The following is a 26,292-nucleotide window of genomic DNA, read 5'->3' as shown; positions in this document are numbered from 1 at the left end:
AATCAAGATCAAAACACAGGCCTTGAATTTTGGTGACATGATGCTGTAGTTCCTGGTAATAGAGGAACACCTTTAAGATTGTAAAAAGATGACACACAAATGCAAAGTGCAGCATATCTGTAGCATACAATACTAGGAAAATTGATGGGGTATTGCAACACAAGCCCAGCATTACTCATTTGCAGATGTATTTTAAACAGTCATTTCCTATAATCTCTCTGTATTTCCTCCCCTGCTTTTGCTGACTTTCCCTATAATGACTAGATTAAAAGGAATGTACTTTGTCAACAGCAAAGAAAATGGGCCTAATTCATTCTCTACAAATGCAAAAGCTTCTCACAATTTTGCAAAAGCCTTTTTCTATAGGGTTTTTGGATACACTGTAAAATGGCTCTATAACAAGAATCTGAAATTATTATGCCTGCTCAAAACAGAATGATTAGGCCTAATCACAATTATGAAACTTCACACAGAAAACAATCATAGTTTTACTATTGTACAACCCTGATGTACAATATCTTATGTGTTCTATTCTAGTTAAATTAGTATTATTCAGAGTTTGGGTTCCCTTGTATAAGCTTTCTCAGAATGGAGTCTACCCAATTTTGGTGGTACTCTTGAAAATTAGAAAGGTGACTCAAAATATACACTGTTGTGGGAAAGAAGGAGAACAAAGGATATTGAAAAACTACATAAAATTCTTATTTGGATAAACAAACGCTATCCACACCGAGATACTCAACTGTATTAAAGCAAAACATTATATAGTGGAGTGTAGATATGCTGAGGAAAACAGAATATTACAAATTAAATTACATGAAATACAACTGCAAAAAAACTTTTTGGTAGTTGTTATGGTCACCATAATTTCCCTGAGTGCAGCAACCATTTGATTCTTCAAAGTATGAAAGAGAACTTTAAGTTATTTCATTGCATCAGTGCATGTAGGCATACTCTTACATATATGTAATTCATACATATTTCTATACATTACATAAATAGCATAAAATAATACTAATGAAACAGAATCTTCTTAGGGCAGCGACACAATTTATTGTTAGCTTTTATCAAACTTCTTGATGATTAATTGATACCTCCACAAGAAAAGGTTCAATCAAAGAAAAAAAGATGACACTGTTTACTCATGTAGTTGCTCACAGAACACCAAACAACTATTCAACCACTTTGTGTTGTCAGGAAACAGCTGATTTACAGGTGCTCCTTCACAGGAACATATTAACAAAAGTTGCTGAATCTGAACAAGCAGTACAGGGCCCATAGTGTATGGCTAGGCTCTATACTAACGTGGAAAAAAAGACTACTCTTGTCCAAAGACAACAGATCACAAATGGATATGGGCTGGCAGAAGCAGGAAAAAACCCACAACAAATGAAATAGGAAATATGGGGCTATAAGGTAGAGGGTAGTATCGGAACCTGGAAAACTGCTGCAGAACATTGCAATGGTGGCATTATAAGGACAACAATTAAAACAGGAGTGATCTGAAGTTCATAACTGAAGTAAATTTAAGGCAGTTTATATTCCCTACTCTCATAGGAAGATTACAAATTACCTTGGCTGCTTTTGTTTTTCACCTCATATTGTCCAGTTTAAAGCTGGGGCACCCTCTTTTGATCACAGGATAAAAGGGTCCAACTTATTTATGATGACAGATGTAGAAGGAAACAAGAAATCATACAGTTAATCACTGAAATCTTTCAGTTAGGACATTAAATATACTTAGAAGAAAAAGAGGTATGTCATAAGACAGTGTCTTGTAAAATGGTTAGTAAATGAAATTAGGAAAAAAAACAATCAGATTGACAGAAATGTTATTTTATAACATAGATTTTAAGATTATTTCTTCCTTCTCTTCCAGGCAATCCTATTTCCTATTTAATGTTCCCATGAATCTACTGATTAAGTTTTATAAAAGTTTCAAGAGACCCTCATGTTCAGAAAAGTACTTCAAGTTAAATGCACACCACAGAAATGCCCTTGCATGCTCATGTGCAAGGTTCAGTAGGTATATTTGGTACAAGGAAGCATTACAAGGAAGACACAGTTCACAAGTAGATGCACATCGATACAGGTATGTAGGACCATAGGCATAGACACAGATGAGGGCTTAGCAAAACCACAAACAAAATTATAAGAAGTAGGAAATGTTGTTTGACTATGTTTTGTTAATCGATCACAACCCACTTTATGTAAATCATTCATTGGTGCACTTTATTCCTTCAAATGATTTATTAAAAAACTAAGACATTTACACAGGTTCCATGAATGGACGCAAGTGGCACAACACCGATAATTAATTTCCTTGTAGGGGTTTAGGAAGTAACTTGCCTTGTGCCCTCTCTATGCTAAGGTTTTCATAAGGGCATTTTTAGGCACCATTTGCCTGGAAGGAACAGAAACGGTAAGATACATGCTGAGGCCTGGGCTGGGCTGAGAGGAAAGGAGAGCCAGAAGAACTTCAGCAGGTGAGACTGGGGAAGCATGGGCAATAAAATTAAGAGATGCTGAAAATGCTCACTCTTGTGTGGGCATGCACATACAAGGTATCCCAGTGGGAGGGATAGTGTCAGGAGTCAGAGGCAAGACAACATTAGGGTAGAGATGTCATGCATGTTAAGAGAAAGAGATCTGAAACATTAACATCCTGATTTTTTTCTATACAATTATCAGTTGCAATTACACATCAAAAGAAACAAATCTACCCCCAGTTGCGATGGATGAACATCTGCACTTTCCAGACGTTCTTTTCCACAGGATTTCTTTGCAATAGCATAGAACAACCAATCAGTCATTTAATGACAGCATTATAACCCATTATGTTCAAGAGTCAATTACTCTAAGGCCTTACAGTTTTATCACATACAATATGTCTAAATTGGATGCAATACTGTGGATCAATCAAATTCCAAATTTTATCTGAGTCTGGCTGTTTAAGGCTACAAATGATTTATATTGGGGAGTGGGGAGGAGGAACAGTCAAAATTGCAAAATACCAAATAGTTGATGAGCCCTTAAAGAATTAACTACTTCTTTCATTGATACATGGCCCATACACAAACAAGATAATTGCAGTTTAAAGAAAGTGTCTGGCATTTTTTCCATTTGTACCAAAGCCTAGAAATCAGCAAATACTGATTGGTTAATCGGAAACACACAGTACAGATCAGCATGTGGAACTAGACCATATGTGAAAATGGGATTGTCACAGCAAGGACACTAAGGGTCACAGGACATACATCTGTAGGAAATCTGTCTTCATTACTTTGGTTGCTCATGGAACAGTTTGTTAGCACTATGTTCATCTATGGATGTAAAAGCACTAATAAAATAGAGCTGTAAGTTACTTTTCAGGAATGGAACACTATATATGTGGTCTGCCTAAGGAACAAAAGAATCACTAGAAACACAGATCAGATGTATTATTTACAAATGTTATGTTTTGCAGTATCTTGGCATTTGCCTGTTTGTAAAGGCTATGGGTGATAAATCCCAGGGGACAATAAAAGCATGTATTCCTATAACACTGGAAAAGAGGCTATTTTCTATCTGATGGTCAACATAGTTGCAACTTCATTATTAGAAAATATGATGTTCGCTGGGTTTAAGTGAGCATTACTCCATCAAAATCAATACTGTTGATTTTAACAGGGGGAGTGTCAGAAACATACATCAAAATTTCCTTATATTATCTGTTTTGGCTGAGATAGAGTTAATTTTTCTTCACAGTACCTGGTGTGGGGCTGTGTTTTGGATTTGTGCGGGAAACTGTGTTGATATGAGCGGGGTGTTTCAGCTATTGCTACACAGAGCCACAGCCTTTTCTCCTTTTCCCCTCCCAACTCCTGTGCACCCCACCAGCGAGTGGGCTGGGGGTGCATAGGAGTTGGGAGGGGACACAGCTGGGACAGCTGACCCAACTGGCCAAAGGAATATCCCCATACCATATAATGTCATTCTTAACATATGAAGCTGGGATAGAAGAAGAAGGGGGAAGCATTCGGAGTGATGGAGTTTGGAGCATGATGGGGCCCTGCTTTCCTGGAGATGGCTGAACACCTGCCTGCCCATGGGAAGTGGGGAATGAATCCCTTGTCTTGCTTTGCTTGCATGCACAGCTCTTACCATACCTATTAAACTGCCTTTTGTCTCAACCCATGAGTTTTCTCACTTTTACACTTCTGATTCTTTCCACCGTCCAACTAAGGGGAAGTGAATGAGCAGCTGAGTGGGGCTTAGCTGCTGGCTGGGGTTAAACCACATCAATCTGGAAGGAGAAGAGAGTTCTTTGTGGGCTTGTTGTTTGTTTGTTTGGGTTTTTTTAAATAATAACCCACATACACAACCATTCCTTACTAAGAGTTCTACACATCTCAAATAGGTACATATGGAATACAATCAGTGTAGATGTAAGTAGCAGCTCATTCAAATACAGGCCAAAAGAAGGGCCAAAATACAATCATCATTTTTTCAGCTGTTGTAGATAGGTGCTGTAAGAAGCATCAGAGGACTGGAAAGGCTACTTGGATATTTAAACAGCATTAAAGCAGCTGAAAGTAACCGTCAGTTGAGTTTATGACCACGCGGTCATACGTGAAAAGCAATCTGGTATAGGGAAGTTAATAATACAACATCAAATCTATGGCAGTGTTAGCCAAAGCTGATCCTACAAATTCAGAAACCACAGTAAATACTCTTGATCTATTAGGCTGGTTTGAATTCTAGTTGCCTGAAGTTGACAAAATATTTTAAGACATTAAATGTAATAGAATTCAGTTATGGTTTTGTTTAATAGTATTTACTAAGTAGGTGCTACCTGTCTCTTCTCAGGCAAGGGACACCACTGCCTTGAGTTTTAAGTGTGTCATCCTTTCAAAAGAAACCAAACCACTTCAATAAAAGCCACCTTTAAATTTCTTCATGCAATCTCCCCTTTCTTCTCCTACCATAAGTGGAATGTCCTCATTAGCTTAAAGTAATGGGATAGATGGAACTTTAATTTAAATAATTCTAATAATTAAAAAGTTAACTGTAAAATCCAGAACTCTATGGTATAGGTTATGTTAATAATAAAGATGATTTTTCTTCTTGATACATGTTGTATGTAACCCTTCTCAGATGGTGAGTTGCTCCTTCTCTCTTTCTGCCTAGCACTTGGCCAAAGATAAAGAAAGATTTAGATTGGTTAGATATTTGCCAGTGCTCCAGATGCCATTAAGTTACCTGAAGCAGCATATAACAGCATCAGCCCCATGGTTTCATCTGGAAGGGCTTGAGTTTCTACTCTTAATTGGGGTTTTATTTATTTGTTTGGATTTTTTTTTAAATTATATTGCAGGGACATAGGGCTGCAGGTACCTATGATCACATCTACATTCTTACTGTTGCAAAATACAATTTTGTGTCTCTCATTACTTGTTTTAAATTTCTGGCAGCAAGTAGAGAAGTATGTAACAGTACTGTGGATCTGATACCTGTGGTCATTTGAAAGTAATTTTATTGTATGTCATTTGTGACAGTAATGCATTGAATTTCATGTCTCAGATGTTTCCTTCAGTTCCTAGCTCCATAAATATGAAACATGCAGAACAACACTTACCTTCTAGATTTTCACCTCTAGTTTCTGGGCATCATTAGTTCAGAGACTTTCTGTACTGCAAATTGCAACTAAACTATAATTTTTAATAGCTCTTTTTCTCCATCTTCCATCTACTTGCTTAAATGCTATGACATTCTGTGGACTGCCAATGCTAAGTCAGGAGGGCTTGAACGACTCCTTCAGGTTATTCTTTCTGCCTTTTTTTATTAAAAATATGTTTTCATTCCTATAGTAAAAAGAAATTGAAAACTAATAGATTTGACTCTTCTATCCACAATAAACCTTTGGACGGATACTTAATGAGAATTTGTGTATCTGGGATAATCAAAGCAAGCAGATCCCCTAACCAGCACATGTTAGTGAGGCAGGAAATCCTACATTTCTTACTCACAGTTTCCATGAAAACAAAAGAAAAGGTTTCGTTATCCTCTAATCTAGTCAATGCACATTCTCTATCAGGTATTACAAGAACTGCACTGCTTCTGGCTCAATATGATCCACTCTCTCCCCGCACTTTCAATATCAAAGCTCACACTGCAGCTTCAGCAGCTTCATTAGGATTCCTATTCTATGTTTACTAGGAATTAGCTTTCTGTAGCCAAACCAGTAATAAACTCTGTGATAATGTTATTAGGAAAGTAGGGCAACCCAGATTACAGATCTGTGATACCCAAACAGTGTGTATTTGAAATTGTCATGTAAATTAAATAAGATGAGATGGTCAGTAAGAATATAAATCCCCCCCCCCTCAAGTCAGAAAGTACCATACTTAAAAAGAGGGGAAAAAACAAGAAAGAAAATATCCATCAAAGGAAGTCCTACAACAGGATATTTGCTATACTCACACAAGCTTTTCTCATACAGGAAAATTCATGACATGCTGGGAAATTCATGACAATTTTATTTTATTAATTTACATCCAAATGAATGTCTGGAAGGCATAATGGGACACCCATAGAGAAAGCAGAGTCACAACATCAGTGCCCTACAGTGTGTGAATCTGAAGGAATGTTCCTCTTCCTGTGGCTGTCTGTGAGCCACTGTGAAGACTCTTTGCCTTGCTTTAGGTTCACCTAAAGATGAACTTCTGTGGGGTTAATCACAATAATTAGGTATTTTCTCCCTCTCTAAGAAGCATTATTTGCTCTGCACCTCACACCAGGAATTGTGACGAATGGAGTTAAACTTGTGCATCAGCTGTTTGCTGAGTGCTGACTAACCCCCCCCATCCTGCTGTCCTATATAAATATGTTGCATAGTGTGGGTGAAGAAGACCTGGATATTGTTCATTGCTGTTTTTCTTCTCCAGAAACGTCATTTAAGCCATTTCTGTAACTGCTATCTCTTCATCCTACTCTGCCATGCAGCAAAGCACCTATCTTTATGACAACATAGAACTGAAACTATGTACAACCTGAATTTAAAACTCCACTAAGCAAATCGTATCAAGTTTCTCATTAGAAAATATTTTTTATTTACCAAATGTGATTGCACATGCAAGCTTTATTTAACTAGTTTATTATTTTGATTGCATACCTCCAAAATATGTTTTCAACTAAGGTAATTGTGTTAATTTGCATCTTGAAAGGGCACCTTTGCAAAACTGAGCATTTTATCAAGGTTATTCCTGCTGAATCAAAAGAAATTCACACACAGAGTTGTAATAATTACCTTCAATAGTAACATTGACTAGAAAAAAAAGAAAACCAAAAAAGCTCAAATCTTTTAACCCTAATATGGTTAAAAATGAAAAACAAAATTAATTTTTCAGTGGGACAGATACAAAAGTATATAATTTCTGGTTTTCAGGCACTTCTTAAGAACAAGACCCAAACCAAGAGGATGTGGTAGAGATAGAATCCTTTCCCCAAGTCTAGAGACAGAAACAAGTCAACTGTCCTAGGCAACAGTTAAATAAGTGGTGGCTGTTCAACAGAAAGTTTAACAATATATTGTTAAAAATCTCTTTAAGTTGCGATTTAAGTCACCTCTTTAAGGTGATTGATTTTGCTCCTTTTCACTTAAACTTTTACTAACAGTGGACAAATCTGTATTTGTTAGATTAGTTCTAAGGGTGGGGTTTTTTTGCAAGTCAGTACATAAAGACTTTTTTTGATTCAGTTAAAATGCCCTTAACACAGTTGACACCTTTTTCAATTAGGAGAAACAACATCAAGGTAAATTTATATTTAAAGTCAAATTCAAATGTTAGATTATATCACTTTAAATTACTAGAAAATAGACTGAACAGTTGAATTCAAATGTCTTTTGAGCCCAGACAACTCTAAAAGACTTCTGATTAGTGACTTCTGCCAGCTGAACCACTACTTTGAACTTGTTCTCTCTGAACTTTGGACACCCATGATAAGAGCAAATGTCACATAGTGCGTATGATCTCTTTTTGGGTCTTGTTCATACGTGTGCCACTGTACAAAAGAACCACAACACTGATGCTGCTTTTTTGGGTCTGCGGACTGTGCAAAACTGAGGTAGAACAACATGGTATAAGGAATCATACTGGTCGGTGTATCACCACATTTTTTTGTCTCTACAAATGATAGAGTTGGTTTACTAGAAATAATACTGTATGTAGACATTCAGTAACACACAGATTAAACAATCTATTACACACAAAACCGGAATGAAAAATCCAGATTAGCAACATAAAAGATCCCTTTGGATATATTCACAGGTGAGTAATTATGTGAAATCTCATAAATTAATTACATTATTCCAAATCTGATGAGTTGTATCAGAGTAATGGTGATATACCCAAGATTAAAAAAATTGGGATGTAAAACCCTGACTTGTTAGCAGCGAGTATGCTGTCACAGCTTCTCGGTGAACTGTGACTGAGATGTATTAGCAGGTCAAAAGGGCAAAGCTCTTCAATTTTTTACATTTCTAGAAAATGGATGACATTCGAAGAAAAGCTTAGTCTTAGCAGGGGACCAAACAAAGGGATTTTTTTTTCCTCTCTATATATTCCTAAAGAAGGAAAAAAGCAAACAAACAAATGCTGGGTCTGTTATTAAAAGGTTCTACTTCATGCTAGGCTTCTTCTATATGTTTATTGTGTACAATTTACTCCTTAAACCCCCTATAAAGCCCGCACAATGATTTGGATAAAACCAGAAAGAAAAGTGCTATGAATCTTGCTTCCTGGAGTGACAAAGGTTGGTCCAGAGGTGAGATTTCAATGAATTACACTCATAAGTGCCCATCAATTATAGATAACAGTATAGTTAGATGCATTATTTTATCTCAAATTAGGGCCATGCAATTGGGTATTCATAGGAGCTCGCTCTAGCAGCTTTATGCAAGTGTTGGCAGCTGAATGAAGTTGGACCTGACTATATCTTCTTTAAAGAAACAGATAATTAAGTATCTCCCAATCATCCGGCCTCTTCCCGCTCCCCCCCCCCCCGCTTTTTTTTATAAAGGTTAACACTTGAATGCTTTAAAATCTGAGTAATAAGAAAAAAATCTGGTGACCTGCTAAACTTCCTAACCTTTATTACTCTCTAAGACATTTTTAACATTTACAGTCCCACTATAATTTTGCTAATGCTTAATATTTTTCTCTGCTTGGCCTCTGTGGCAATATGAAGACCCAGGATAGCAATGTAATCAATAGAGGAAACACTGCAATAATCAAGAAGTTTGTTGCAAAAGGGGACAAGAGGGAATGCTCACTATATATTTCTCTTCCATAAACTATTTTCACAAATTACATCACATTTTTCACTCATGAATGTGTTTCCAGCATACATAAAAAGGATGAAATATCCTTTGATAGTTACGCCTTGGGCTAAATTTTGGAGGGCATTGCTTCCATATTAGACTCCCTGGAAAATCATTTACATCTTTATATACATGCTTCACTATCCTTGAAGATCTCATCTGAGATCTTACACTTTCACACTATATGATAGAGAAATTGTAAGTACACATAGAGCTAATGTTGTAAATATAATTGAAATTTAAATTATCTTCCTTATTTTGGAATTCTAGGGTATTTAAGCACAGATTACGAGCTGAAAGACAAAGACTGGCCTCTAAAGGCAACATTAACACTAGAAATGGAGCAGGACACAGTGGATCTGTACACATTTTCTCTTTCAAAGTCCAGAAATGCTTTGGAGTTGAACCTGGGTCTCAATAAACCATCTACTTGCAACATGGCGATATTTACTATGTGAGGAAGGCCAGTCTTACCCGGAGCTGTGACAGGATTTCTTCACTTGCGTCTACAGGTCCTTCTTTTAAACTGTGAGGAGTTCACCATATCTAGAAGGAAAGACTTGCAGCCCGCAAGTTAATGGGAGACCATCATGCTTCTCCAGAAATGTTTCACCTCTGGTACTTTGTAGGTGTCTTGTGTTCAGAATCCACTGGACAGGACTTGACAGGATACTCCTGCTATCCATATTCTATTAGCTTACTTAGAAAAGTCAAAAGTTCTAAGGGGAAAGCTTGGCATACACCTTATCAAGCTCTGGATCCTAGAGACCAAGGTTGAATACTTATCCAAGGAACACCCTGCCTATATTAGCTTTTCCCTCAACAAAGATGGACTTTCACCTAATGACTGCTACATTGAGGAATTCAACAGTTCAGAGATAATTTACAAAATGCCATTTTTTGGATGCTTTATAAGCACTTCTTGTTCAACCAAAAAAGATTTAGAATTAAATATTATAAAAAATGTCATTCAAAGCAGCTATTTACCATGATGATTGTTGTGAATGGTCTATTTAGAAAGGGAAAACTGTTAATTTTTTTCTAAATTGCTGACCTATATGCTTAAAGAGCCACGATTGATCAATTTCTGGGTAAGAGCACAGGGTAGTTGTTGTCATGGGATTTACTTTAAATGATAAGAGATGTGGTTAATATTTGAGGACAATTAAAAAGAAGACTTAACAATATTAAAAATATATTTTATAAATCCCTTCATGACTGAGTATATAATATTAATCTAGTGCTGTTAGATCAGTCAGTATTGCATCCCCTTCTGTAAATGGCTGCACATTTGTCCTTTTCAGTATGTATATTTAGCACACCAGAAAAAATATTCCTCCACTTCTTCCATAATGATAATAAAAAGAAACTGATTATATTTCACTTGTCCATAAAAAATGTCCCCACAGCAACCTGAATGTGATTAAGCTGGTATATCAAATATATATATGGAACTGTGCACACAAAGTAGGGCTTACAAGAATGTATATACAAATTAGATGATTGCAATATTTAATAACCCAGTGAACCCTTGCTAATGTAACCTTTTTTTTCATGCATTCGGTTATTTGAGATTGAAATAATTTCTAGCAAGAACATGCCGTTCTTTTAGTGTTTAAATCAGGCCTCCTTTATCAACACACTGATCATAAATGCTGTAATGAAACATCTCAGACTTTGAAAGTTTGCAACATACCGATGAAATACCAAGATACATTTGTGAAAACAGATTTTCTTCTTCAGTATAGGACTAACCTCATGTCTGTTGTAAACAAGACCAAATTAACAAACAACCTCTTTTCTCTCTTCCTACAATAAGACTTCATTCAACTATACTAAAAAAATCCTCAATCTTATTAAAAGTGATGAAGCTGGAACACTTAAAAGCACTTTAAATGATCTTAGCCTGCACACTTCCCACATTGGGCTTAGGACAGGAAGTTAGTTTTAAGAAGCATTTAATACTGCACGAATCCCAAGCAAAGGAAATTGGCTTCAGTGTTTTAAATCTTAAGGTCAGTGGATATTGCACTGATTCAATGTGATAGACACAAGACCCAACTGTTTAGATGTGAACCACTCATTTCACATTCATTGTTACTTTTCTATTGCTTTTATTTGAGTCTAGAAGCACCAAAAAACCTAGTCTGTGTGTGCTCTACCTCAATAGTAACCGCATTTAGTTTTGTGTAAAATACAGAATAAATCACTGCCAATATATTTTTTTCTTTTTTTTACTCTGACAGTGCTTCAAGTTTGCAGTGGAATTAGAAAATGATTGTTAATTTACACATACAAGATAATTTTATGTGACTTAAGAAAGATTAAATGGAACAATCAGGAGTGACAGTGGAAGAAATTAAATCAGGATATGAATGAGCGCTGTTTTATACTGTAGGTGTTCTTGCAAAACCTAATGCTAATACTTAAACTCATCAGTTAATCACTTCCCATATTCTTTTTCAAATATTAACCTTTTAAAAAGTTGAATTAGCTTAAGAATAACTCGATACATTATTAGGATCCATTTAAAAAGTCCATGCCGAAAAAGAATGCTTCTCTTTTTAAACAGTTTTTAATTATTGTGAGGCTTATATGAAGAGGAAAATATATTTTAACAAGCATCCACACAAGTGGTCTGATTATGTTATTCTAATCTGCAAACCTAATTATCACCTTCTTATGGAGTACAAGGAACAGCTTTAGAAGAAAATTAATGTATCTTAGCAGTGGGACAGTTTGTCACTTTATTAAATAATCATCTTCTTTGCAAATAAAATTGTTAGAAGCTTCATTGTATTAAGGAAAAAATAAAACCCCTCACACCATTACATATTAAAATTAACTTCCCACCGTTTCTTTAATGGTCTATTAAGCCTTCACTGTGGTGGATTATGAAGTACAAATGAGGATATCAACTGTTTCTAAAACTGTAAGAAACAAATATGTTCTATGCTCGTTTTTTATTATTGTGAGATATAATTTAGCAAACATTTAAACTATTTTCACCAGTTTCCAATGTAGAAAGCGTACACTAATAAAGCAGATAATGCATTTTTCCCCTCTTTTTTGATCTAAATCAGATAAATCTGTGGAGACAGAAGTGATATCTGTCTATGTCTATCTTCCTTTTTCTGTAAAACAGACAAATCACATTCTGTATTTCAATCTAGAAGAGAAAAAAAAAAAAACCAAATGTAAGCTGAAGAGTTGCCAAAGATGCCCCTGGGAGTAATCTTTAGACTGACCTATGGCATGAAAAGTGGAAATCATGACAGAAATTTTTAATACATCATTATTTAAAATATCATTCTACTCAAGACCAAAATTTCACCTCCGAATCCTCAAAGGCCTTCCGTACAGTAATTGCAGAATGTCACAGTTTGTGAATACATACAGGAATCTTACTTGTCTGCCCCGTAACAAAGAAATCTTATTGGGCTCACCAGTAACTAAAGATTTTTTTTCACTGGTCACTGAAGTATAAAACTCTGGTGTGGGTTGGTGCCTTTGTTTTTATTCCTCTCTCAGGATACATATTATGACTTTCACGTAGACCTAACCTGGATTATTTTTAGTTACCTTTAATTAGGCTATATTATTCATTGAAACAAAAAAGTACATAAAATGAAGCCAAATTTAATGGGATTTTTGTCTATAAAGAGGTTAGCTAACACATGGAGTACCACCTTAAAGCTACATATAAAAACATACTTATCAATGCACTAATTAAATACATCTGATGAGTCAATGTAAATCACCTGGTATTTAGGCAACACAGTTTGCATGTCTATTTGAACTAAAGACTTGAACTAAACCTCCAACATCTCAGGCATGTGCTCTTACTTTTGCAATTCTAGGCATGGTTTTCAATGTTACCTGCTGGAGTTTTCACCCTGGCAACAGGACAGCAGCATGAAGAAGCTCTTGGATGGACCTCTACTGTATCCAGTAGTTCCAAGCTGTCCGCTTTGGATAAATAAACATTCACCACTGCAGACTTAAGGAACAAATAAAACTCCAAACATCTCATCAGCTTTCTTGGTTTTTTAAGGCAACTAGTACTTAAGCAGCACAGAGGGAGAAGAGGAGTCCTTGTCAGGATGTTGAAGCTGGGGCTCTCTCATTTCAAACAAACCCTGCAGCTCTGAGGATAACAGCCACTGTGGCAGAGACAAAGCTCTTTTCTGTAACCAAGGCTTCATCAGGTTCTTTTTTTTTAAAATCAAAATTAGCCTTCCTCTACATAGGAAAGATGTTCTCACATCAGGGAAACTACTTCTGGCCCTGCACTATCATCTGAGGGTGCCTTACAAGCTACTTATTTTTTTCCTCCTTTGAGAAAGCAGGATACTGTGTCCTTATAAGCAAACCAGTATTTCCCAAGTTAAAGAACTCAGGATTCTGTTGTTTCAATATGTTCCATAGTTCTTTTCTTCTTTCCTATAAGACTGGATAAATGTCATAAAAATATCAAGTCTTGAGCTGTCATAAAAGTTTGAATATTCTATCCATACAGAAAATTTTTTAAGAAATCCTATCTGTCTTGTCATCAGAAAGATGGATGAAACTGGTCACGAGAGTCAATAATTATTTCATTCATAAAAGTGTCATTCTGGTTATCAGTAACATTTATATTCTTTGTGAGGAAAAGCTTTAGCCTGTGTCTTTATACACTGATTTTCCTCAAGTATTATATGATGCAGTTAAATGTTGACCTACTCTGGTTTATGGGTAAGGTGTGCCCAGCCATCAAAAATGTCCAATATTCTGTGACATGGGACACGATGAGTTCTCTATAAAATAAGACAATCAGATTGAAATATTGGGAGGTTACTTAGTTTTAATGTACAGGACACTAAATGAGTTAATGAAACAAACTGTAAAATCAATGGTTTAAGATAAACTCTACCTTTCTGTGTACCTTAATTCATGATAAAAAGTATTCCTTGTAAGAAAAGATCAAAAATACAAAAGCTCAGATAGATCAAGATTTCAGTGAAACATTGGTTCACCTATTATAACTTATTTTTTTCTGACATGTTTGGGCTTATATCCAAATCTAAATTCCTGAGGAAGAGGACAAGATAATACCAACGGTTAGCCATTTCAAAGCTCTCTCAAAAAAAGTGTAAAAGTGACTACTTCTAGAAAAAGAGGATAGCATTTAGTCTGCACTGGCATTGATACTTTGTGTAATACTTCCAAACAGACTCCAGTGAGGAAGGAATGTTTACACCTTGATGTCATTTTCCCAATTTTGACAGGATGCACTGGGCCTTCATTTCTACATGCTTTTAAGAAAGGTTGCATCACTAGAAGTCCTCTCAGAATTTGTACTGTACACCAAAATCTTGGAACAGAGACTGCACATGTCCTCTTCCAGGCTACAGGTTTTAGAGTGCTACCAGTTCAGGGTACTAAATTGGTATACTTTTGTTTGATTACTTAAATTTACATTATCAAAGAGTATCCTGGTGAAGTATACACCACAAGCAGCTGTACACCATCTTATAATTTCATAGAGAAGAAAAGCATTATGAAAAAGATCGTTGTTATACAACAAAGACTTCAGAAAAATAATAAATAGACTGGTCAAAGCAATACTTAAGATTTCAAGTAAGAGACACAGCTGAAAGACACTTCCCTCTTGCTCTGTCAGCTTCTCCGTTTCCTTTTTTATTAAAATACTAAACCATGAGCATTAAGCAGCTCTTAATTTAGCTTTATAATAAAAATTGAAATCCTTCTTAACCAGGAGTATAGTTTTGTGGAAACCTGTATCCTTGATTATTTTATAAGGTGAAGGAACAAAGTAAAGTCAAGAAAGGCAAGCAAAAAAAAAAAAAAAGACAAAAGTAGAAAGAGAAACAAAAGAAATCATAAGATGCCAGAAGAAGGAAAAAGTAGGCAAAGGATGAATGTGCCTTTTAGCAAGAACAGACTTACAAGTTAAAATTTCATTTCAAAGACTTCCTTCACTTGAGACAGCTGAAAAACATTTGGTAAGGATCAAGAAGCTGCTATAATGTGAGAGACAAGTGGTCACTAGCTTGTGAGCCAGAGTGCTCAACCACTGCGTATGTTTTATTCCATACTTCAACCGCATCTCCAGTGTGTAATCCAGCATGCTTTCAGGACTGCAGAGCTAGTGCTAATATCTATACTGCAAAAAGTCAAGCAAGACAGTCAGAGGGCATTGCTTTGTGCTGGAGGTAGCCTAAATATACTCCAAACCACAGAAGAACATGTACTGGCGTGCTCCATGCAGACCCTGCAGTGCCATCCAGCTTAGCAGCAGACATGCTGTTCATTACGCAGGAGGTCAGCTGTGACTGTCCATGAATGATTTTGAGAAATGGCAGTCAGAGAAGGTTCAGAGTAGCCCTGACAGGCATCTTCTTCCTGTCACTCTAAATACTTCTCTCTTTGGCAGTGCTTGCTGTGTCTGGCTAATGTCTTTCCAACCGGGACTGTTCTGCATCATGCCTGTATACACTTATCCTATAATTTGAGTGTCTTTGGGCATTGTAGGTGATGTTAAAGGAGCTTTGACAGACAGAAGGAAGACTGCTGCATGCACTCATGTAATATGTCAGATTGCAAATACTTTAGATTAGAATAGTTTCCTTATTCTTTGTCTAACAAAAAACAAAACAAAACAAAAGTTGAGAACCTCCCACTCTGATATGCAGATACCAGTGCACTACACATAAACAATCACCTTTTTAGCAGGTGTGTCCGGTTTCCATGATATTTATTTTGCTCATGAGAATAAAGTAATGGATAAATGTTGTTAGTAATTAAAAAACTTTTTATCCAACTTTCAATAATGCAGAAATGCTCTTCATGGGGTTAACGCCTGGCAATCTGATGACAGAGTCAAATTCCCACCTGTTTACTTGTTTTTGGCTTTTCTGCCATAGTTCTGTAGTTGCATTGTAGTCCAGCTGCTATTTTGCTTTTTGGTCATTAAAAACCTTCTCAAGCATGTCTGATTGCTCCTTGTCAGAAAAAGAAACTGACCCCCAGTTTATCTCTTCCAGGGTGACTGCCGTCATACTCATACATATAAACATACTCCCGTGGCTAGAGTAGCACAGCTACTTTGCTTGCAGTAGCTTTTCTACTGCAAGGTTTTTTGAAGCACAAGCCCAATTTAGATCAATCCACTCAGGATTAATTTTTAAAAGACCACAATTTGTCAATTCATGTTCCCAAATCACTTCCACAGAATATTTACACCACAACTCTCTAGGAAATCAAAGCAGCTAAACATATTGAAGATTTCATTCGGAGAGAGTTGTCAACTGTCTCATACCAGCAAGAAGAACATATTTCTTTGATTAACACACTTTTTTTCTTTCTTTGAACATCAACAAAATCTTGATAAAGAACTGGATTGACAGTTTAACACAGCTTTCAAGGCTTTACTATCAAAATCCAAATCACTTAAGAACCTTCTCCTACTTCTGCTGCTACTGTAGTTATTAATATATCATCATAACTAAAAGAAAAAAAAAATCCAATAAGTATTTTAGCTCATAAAAAAATCCATGCTGCCCTTGTTTTTAATATACTGTGAGCACAAATATTCTAACCACACAGAAAGTTCTTCAGTTGGCCATTATACTCCCAAATCACAAGTTACTGTTCCAGAGAGCATTCGATGCCTTTAGACATCTTCATAATTGGCTCAGAAATAGAATGCTGCAAGAAAGGTTAACAGACCTTGCTGTTCCTCATATGGACAAATCTTTATTAAAAAAGCATAACTGAAAGGTTCTCAAGAACCAGGAAACCATATTACTTGCAGCTGTTCCCTAAGTCTAATTTGAACAAAAAATGGCAAATCTAATGGACAGCTTTTTCCTCTGACTACTAAAATCGAAATCTTAGGCACCTTTTACTGTATCTACCTATGTCACATGGATTCAAATGGTGCCCTTGTCCTGAATTTTAGGTACATCGGCATAACAATTTAATGTAAATTCAATATGACGTTAAAATACTGTATTAATTTCTTAACTTAAGGAACAATATTAATCGTTGGCATATGTAAGCACCCTTCCAGGGACTGAAACTGGATATAATTTGAAAACTTTCCAAGCTTAATAAATTCCAAGTAATTACTTGGTAACAGTTTTTATGTCCAATGATTTTATGCTTTTTATATCATGAACTATTTTATGCCATGACATACCAACATACCACAAGCATCTGGCTCATCCTTGCAATCACTGATCAGTAAATGAATTCAGAATTCTGTAATTACTGTTCATTAAAACTCTGAGAAACAATACCAAAATTATATTGTTTCCCGCATGTTTCTTTGCCTGTCTTGTACCCCGTCTTGACAGTTTCCTCATACTTGGAGCTGGAAGAGGGGTGTATTCTGATCCTTTAGCCAACATTCTGCCACATACTTCATTGATCTGAGTCATTTTACCCAAACCAGAGCTGAACATTAGAGAGCACTCAAGAGAGACAGGTAGCATTCATAAAATGTGTATTTCCTGAAGCATAAGAGTCCTAACTAAAACCAAACCATTTTTGTTGGAGCAGGTTAGCAACACTTTCTAACTTCCCACAATTTCTCTGTCTGACAACAGAAAAAGCTGAAAGAAGGATGAAGGTACCCTGAACACCGTTGAGATAGCAAATTCACTAATCTAGTTCAGAAGCGGATGCAGATCAATAGTTGCCAATCATTCAGAAATATAGTAAGAGGAGAAACCAGAGAGGTATTCTTTCAATGCAGTGCTAGTTTACAGAAATATCTTAATATGAGTAAGCCTATGTAAGGAAGGGCAAGAACATAGGAAATTTTGTGATTTAATCTCAAATGATGTAAATCACTAAAACAGTATTTGCAAAACACATCAGATCTCTTGTTAGGCAGACAATGATGTCTGGCGAGGGAAAGACAGGCTGTATCACTTCAAACTACTCTTATCTTTTATTTAAACTTGGCTCCGATAGTAGCAGTGTCACATATCAGAATAAGCCATAGACATTCTCTTTAAACAACCAAGTCAGCGAATATATTTTTCGGGTGATTTTTCCCCCCCCTTTTATTTCTGATAATGTATTTAAAACTATGTAGCAATTTCATACACAGAGACACACACATATATGCAAAGATATTAAAAAAAACTACACACTTTGGGTATAAGTATATAATACAAAACATAAAAATTAATTAAAATACAATGAAATATAAAAATAGAATTAGAAAATATGTGTACATCAATGCTAAAGAGAGTCAATATTTTAACTGAGGAATATCCACAGGATTGATCTTATATTGTAAGATAGACAAATTATACTTTACTATATAAGTTTGGAAATATTTCTAGCTTTACAGCTTACTTAGAAAGGGCTATGTAACCTGTTGCAATAAAAATAAAAGATTTGAAATCAGATCAGAAATCTGTCCGATTATTTACATAGACATGAGCCAAGCAAACTCTATTCAAACAGAATAAAGAGGAAAATGGGAAATGTTCTCTAAAGTGATGGGACGTGGTGCCACAGGCTTTTTATTAGATACATTAAGTACTTAAAATCACTTCAGTTTACATAATTATCAAAGATAAGAACCATAGGTTACTTAATCAGGGGCTGGCATATTGCTTGAAGGAATTACTTTCCAGGTAATCTAGCAAAAAATGAATTTTGAACAGAAGTACCAAAATAGGGTTAGGATGATTGGCTAATTTTTTTTCAGTGATTTCCAATTACCTAAGTCTCTGTAATATGACACAAACTAATTTGCAATTTCAGAATGTAGAGTTGAAAGCCTGGGGTATATTAGTTGTAAGACTTTGGATCTGACGCAAATCTGGGAACCAATTTCTCCTAACTTTAGCTACAAGGCAAGCAAAGGCACATGCTGTATATCATGTCAATCTATGAACTAAAGGAGTATTTGGGCTCTCCCAATTATCTATGTGCTGTAGTACATGCCTGGATAACAACATTCTCTAAAAATAGGGGCTTAATTACTGGAATTAAAGGATTTAAAAAAAAGGTCCCATAAAGCACCCACAGTTCAGAGTAACGGTTTTCATGTTTGATTAAATTTTAATTTCTTTGTACTAAAGAATAATGTGTTTATGATTATTAAGTAGGAAGTGTAAAATTTAATCTTTAACAATTCATTTCATTGCTTTTAATGGCTTGGATATTGTCAATAATATTATACATAAGTGCACTGTGGCCACTTAGCAACCTTGACTGGATTTTGAAAGAAGGTTTTGTAATGTATATTAGAAATGGTTGCTGCTTAACTGTTTAAAAAGCCCAGCATCTGTTGTAAACATGAAAAATATCCACATAAAACTTAGGTAAAGTTTTGCAATTTACTTCAGAGATTTCAAGATTAATTGATCCAAAATGAAGTTTGAAAATCAGCTGCAAGTTACATTTTTAGTATTCACTAGGTCTGACTACAAAAATGTCACCCTTCCACCCCCCAAACAGGTAATATTCGATAAAAACCCAATTGTATCATAATGCATTCTAGTTAGTGTGTGCTCATGAAAATCAGGAAAAATAACCTTATTCATTTGTGTAGAAATACCTGACCATATTTTAACAGCAATAAGTAGCAAGCTGTAGTTTGGTAGTTTTGTTAAGGTGTTTCTCATCTCTGTTACAGACCCTCTTCACATGTGAATGTATTACAAATGAAAGCAGTCAGAGAACTTTTTCTGTCAGGGTTTTTGTTATTTCAAGCAGTGCGACTAAACAGTGGAACAGATTGAGATTTAAGTCCTATATAGCTGTTTGCCATTAACATATAGTAATAAAAGGCAGCAGGTTTAATTAATTAAAGAATGTGCGGATCATCCAATAGGCACTTCAATCCATACAAAAGGCTCAATGACTACTCTGAGTTATGAAATATAATCTTCAATAAATTCTTTTACCTACCTGACATCAGTTGAAGAAAATTAATTTTATTGACCTTGGCCTATAGTATATGGATAGATCTGCTGTGAATCAACAGTTTGTTTCTTGTAGAAAGCATGCTGGGCCAATCCCTCTATATGATCTTCCACCATGTTAAACAATCCTTTCTCCAAGACAATGCAACAATTTTTCCCCTTTTAACATGGCTATATATTTTACTTGACAATTTCTGAATCAACTATTTCTTTAACAGCTAGGTATCATTGTGTATCTTTAAAACACCTAACTTTCCTTAAAGGAAAAAAATCCACTACATTCCCCTATCTTGTCAATATTATAGTACATATTTCTGTTGTTTGTGTTTAAAAGTGCAGAATGGGGGAAGAATGTGTGTGTGTGTGTGTGTGTGTGTGTGTGTGTGTGTGTGTGTGTGTGTGTGTGTGTGACAACAACCTCTTCCAATGGAAGTGCCCAACAAACAGGTAGCCGTTACCATTATATCAGTACAAAACCTGACCCCGTTTTAGTCCTGCAGTAGTGAATTTGACAGCTGAGGACCCTGAGAAGTGTCCAATAAACACATAGCCCTTACCATTATATCAGTACAAAACCTGACCCTGTTTTAGTCCTGTAGTAGTGAAATTGACAGCTGGGGACCCTGAGAATACAGACATAAATTCACTGCTCCGCTTAGGGCAGAGATGTACAGTGACGTACTTTGAAATGCTCAGGACTTATGGATGCCTACATAAAATATATTTTATACAGCACACTGCCTACAGTCCTTACGAGTCCAAGCCTGAGGTTCCCCAGCCACACCAACCTGCCAGATGGCTACTACAGGATCACGTTTAAGAAAGTAAGAAGTCTCTCAAGCAGAGGGCATTAGCCCATTAGCACTTTCTGGAGAAATTATGAAAATGTGAAATCTTGTATCAGAGATGGGTGCAGACACTGCAGATCCACACTGCTGTCATTTTGCTCTGTAGACACAGGTAGGCTGAATCAGCATTATACCCTATCTATCTTCTTTTGTCTTAGATCGGTAAACTCAAGCATGCATTACACACTTCAGGCATTTTTAGATTCGAAAGATGAGATACTACATGCTTGAAATTTGACAACAGAACATGTTGATTCTTTGTGGGATTTCTCTTTCTGTCTATAAACATTATAACCAAGAGCTAGACAGAGTAAGCTGTCTAACTACAAGCCATCTCTTGCTCAAGTGAAAATATTTCACACTCTGTCATAAATTTTTTTCACCTTGTGTTGCTTCTTCTGATGACTATGATTGCAGTAACATTGCCTGAGTTCAGAGGTATTGCTCCCTGGAGTCTTATCATTTGATGAAAAGAAACCTGTGGGTTCAATGGGACAGGTAACAGATGTCTGCAATCTGGTCTCTCCGTGGGGCCAGTGTCTTCTTTACAAGTGTTCTCAGCTCAGTCACAACCAGAGAGGAAGGAGACATTAAAGAAAAGAGACTGAAATGTCTGCAAATTAGGAATTTTGAGTTGATGCTTAGTACGTTCACTTCAAATATGCAGTTGTGATTCAACTCAGGAGACTCCACCACTTAAGCTGAAAAGCTGGAATAATAACGAAAAATATCCCAACAGTTTTGTTCTATGAAACCTTTTGAATTTTAAGTTCAAAGCTAAGATAAGACAATTTCAAAACCAAGGCTAAGTAAGTGCATTTGAGAATGAAGCAATTTATTCACCCCAAGACAAACTATTTTGCTGTTAAACTGAGGTTGCCTTATTAAAAAAAAAAAAAACCAAAAAAAAAACCAAACCAAAAAAAAGAGGAAGAATGTTTACACTGATCTTTTTAAATCTGTGTCATTCAGTCACCAAACTTGAACTAGTACTTGCTATCAACATCAAGTGATTTGGGGACTCTCCAGTATGCAAGTGGAATCGTTGCGTTCTAACTCTCCTGCTACGAGGCTAGATATGACACTATTATGACTATATTGGATAATGCAGTACTCAAATTAGGACACATGGAAGAACTTGCTAAAGACTCGTTTACCTGCCATGTCTTCCACATTTTCTTACTGTGACTGCTCCAGATTAAACCAGCATCACATAACATGTAGGTCAAAACAAAAGCATAACTTCCTTTACTCTTATTCATTAAAAGAACACATACTCTTGGAGATCATTTGCAAACACTAAATAAGTATTTTCCATTATTGAAACATTTCCTTAGAGATGAAGTGAATAGATATTGGGACAAAATAAAAGCATAATTAAGGAAGTTGAGAGGGAAGCTTAAGAGTTCATGATCAAGAACATGATAAAAATCCATTTATTAGGAATAGGATCTATTTCTGCTTAGAATTTCTTCATAAAAGAGGAAAATAGACTGATGTTTGCAAATCTCATAGAAGATATACTTAAGACTGTAAATGCAGTTTATGAATCCTACTTCAGTCTACTGAGCCTAAGAAATACCTTGTATGCTACTGTGTGCCAGAGACTCAAATTAGTATGCCTAATTTAACCGAATATCATTTTACAATAGTTAATATCAACTTGAATTCTTTTTTGTTAAACATTTTCTTTGTTTCTGTGTGTATATTCCAGTCACATAACTACTACATCTGTTATTCCCAGCATCGAGTCTATGATGTTTACACATATCTCCCCACAGGGCATTTTGGCCTAACTGAATCGTTATTTCAACAGTATGTCCTAGTTTAATGATACTGTTACTTGGAATGTTGTCTTTTGCAAGTTTTCTACCCCTCTGCGGGGTTAACTCAGCTCTTCCACATTGAAATCAGAAAATGTGACCCTATGCTCAAACAGGAGGGGCTGGGAAGTGAACCCTGCTTTCTCCAGCACAACGTTCCCAGCACTTCATGCCTGTAGAGTGGGTAACGTGACAGCTGAAATTCCGGGTTTTATGAACCCATTTAAATCTTAATGCAATGTCAGTACTGCTTTCTGATAATGTCTGCTAATGGTCTGAAGATAATATTACTTAAAATGGCATATTAGGATTCATGCTTTTGACAGGGGTGAGATGCTACTGGGTTCTCACTTCCATTCATTTCTATTTGAAAAGAATAAACATTCTTCTCCTGAAGATCCATTTTTAGAAAGAAGTAAAGAATATTTTAAAATCACTGTCAGACATTTATGCTGAGACTTATTTGGAAAACAATATGGAGCCATTCCATATTGCAGCTTACAAGTATAACATTTTCAAGTGATTAAGGCATTTATTAAGGTTTTTTTCAGTGAAATTTAAGCTTCTGAACAGAGAAGACCATTTTGACAAAGGGATGTGATTTCAATTTAATAAGAATCTGAAACAACCAGGTGTTTCATTGAAAAGATGTGTCACAAGGTAGTGGCTAAGTCATTTTAAGATTTAAGAAAAAACAGACAATGTGCTTATTTATACATACTTAATCTTAGATATTCCAAAGAGCTAAATGTCTAAGTATCTCTAGGCAGTTTAGAAATCCACACATTTATTTATTTATTTCTATTTTTAATTTCAGTAATATTGAATCTTTGTGTCCAAAGTCTCTGAACATTGAATTTTCAAAATCTGCCAGAGTTCCAAAGCATTGCACAATATTGGCTTGTAGTCATTAAAACATTCCTTCTAAGCCTTGTGATATGCGCTCATCTTCATTCTGAGAAGCTAAAAAAGTGCAGAAAGATTCTGCTTTCACACACAAGAGCATGTCAGGAGTTTCCATACTGGTGTGCTCTATTTACACATGAAACTTGGGATCAGCATATCAAGGAATATCCTTAGGAATCTGAGGATCATTACCAGAATTTAAAGCAAAAGATTTTCCAACCCAAAACTTCACCTAAGTTACTTCACTGAAGCAAATACAACACACTTGGGTTTCAAAAGACTTCTGCGCACAATGTAAATTTATAGTTTCTCTTCAGTGAGGAAACTTTTTATGTGTTTACTTTCAGAGTTGAACCTCAGTGCAAGGACCTGCTTTACAAAACTGTGGGATCTCAAAACCTTGGAGAATCAGGCAAAAGAAAACTGACATAAAACCACAAAAGAATTATTTTTTTACATAATGGGAGATACTCGCATGTGACAATGTAGGATTTTCAGAAGCGTCAGGGTTATCACTATGCAGCCCACTGTGAATCTGACATGAGTTGAACTTGTTGATCCTAAATCACTTAGGTTGCACAGAAAATTCCACACTCTGGTGAACTAAGTCTTGTAGTTTAGCAGACATCTAAAACAGGGGTTTATTTTCACACACTGCAGGAAAATGCTGCTGCAACATATTATGGAGTGTTGCCACATGCAAATAACTGTTAGTGGAACAAACTATTTGTGAACTAACATAATCTGGAAAATTATATTCAATCAAAATAGAAATCCTTATTTTTTTTCAATGTAGAAGGGAAACATTTTAAAACATCAGTCTCTACTACAATACTTTACTCAAGTCTTTACATTCTTTTTTAGAAATGCATAATCTTTCTGAATGGTCTTTCAGTAGCCAGTGAATCATTGCTTTTTTCAAGTTCTTTCAATATCGCAGTACCAAAGCACGTAGGGACTGGAACTATATATTTTTGTAATTAATTTCCTTAAGATAATGTTAGAAACATCAGGTTCCTTAAAATATAGATGAATTTCAAGGTGAGTCTGCTAGCAGATGTTATTAATGGCATATGATTTATTGTGACATGAAATCTGATCTGAAACTCATGTTATTAGCTGAGCTTTTTATAAATTATAATTGCCAACCGCTGAAAATATGCAGAAAGACCACTGATAAACTAGCTTCATCTTCAGGGTCTAGAATATCTGCATTTGCTAAATGTCCAATATCTGTAGTACTGCTGAATGAGTATAATACATTGGGATGTGCAGATCAGGCTTAAGTTCAGATCTTTTCACAGTATAATTCTTTCTGAATGAGAAGCATTGGACGTAGGAAGAGGAGGTCATAGAAAATACATGTTTACTGTGGAACTTAAAAAGAAATATACACTCTGGTTCATAGTATGTCATTGCACAAATGCTAAACAAATCGAACATTTAACAAAAAAGCCCTCATCTCTGACTGTTAAATGTAAAATTTATCCTTTCAACATAAAACCAGTAAGAAGATAATATTTGAACATATTCAAACATCATTCTGTACTGTTCTAAGACAGAAGCACAAACAGTGTATTTTAGCATCCTAAGGTCTATGAAGATTTGCATCTACACAAGATTTTCCAGGTCATCCCCATGGAAAGCTAGAGAAAGTTTGTAAGTAGGCTCAAAATGACAAAATATTTGTACTAATAATTATTTCCAGGCATTCCTTGTTTATTCCCAATAATTTCGTGTCTTACTTTCCTGTCCCTACGTGCCTTTAAATGTTATTTAAAGTTTCTGAGATGCTGAATATAGCCATTACAACTTATGTGCTAAATTACCTAAATAAGAAGAGAGAAACATAAGTATTGCATCATGAATATTATCTACACAACAAACCACATATTAAAGAAGGTGAATTTACAGAACATGTTGTAATACATTTTTAATCTCCAGAAAAGCTCTGAGATAACATTGCAAATTCAAAAAGAAACACAAGGAACAGATGCAAAGTCTCATTCCTGACTTTTTTTTACATATTCAAAGCTGTTTAATGATAAAAGCATTTATGTGTAAAATGGCATTCACATGCCCTTACTAAGAGTATATATGGAAGAGCCCCCTGTCAATGTACCAGTGTGCGTGTGGGAATGAAACATAAGGATCACCATCTGCAGCTGTCTAATAAGTGTTCTTCAGTGCCTAATGGCAAAGTGTCAATTCAGGGATTCTCAGATACCACAATGCATCATCTTGTCCATGCTAGTCTTACAAGTCAAACACTTCGCATGTGAGAACAGTTTATTTATAAAGCTATTCACTTCAGTTGAAATACCAGATATAAAACAGTTACACTACAAGCAGTCTGTGAGCATATACTTCATATAAAATGCACCAATTTCCTCCCTTTTTTA

General features: G+C 35.6%; 1 protein-coding gene across 4 annotated transcripts in view; it reads right to left on the bottom strand.

The window, feature by feature from the left end:
* DGKB (diacylglycerol kinase beta) overlaps positions 1–26,292 on the bottom strand; it is a gene marked incomplete at both ends in the record, with an annotated part of 316,588 nt that overhangs the window by 108,938 nt on the left and 181,358 nt on the right. The gene's annotated exons all lie outside the window — the stretch shown is intronic.

This window comes from Gallinula chloropus (assembly GCF_964237585.1).
Source record: "Gallinula chloropus genome assembly, chromosome: 2".
Lineage (NCBI taxonomy): Eukaryota > Metazoa > Chordata > Aves > Gruiformes > Rallidae > Gallinula > Gallinula chloropus.
The sequence above is the reverse complement of the archived record's forward strand: the minus strand, read 5'-3'. Positions and strand labels throughout refer to the sequence as shown.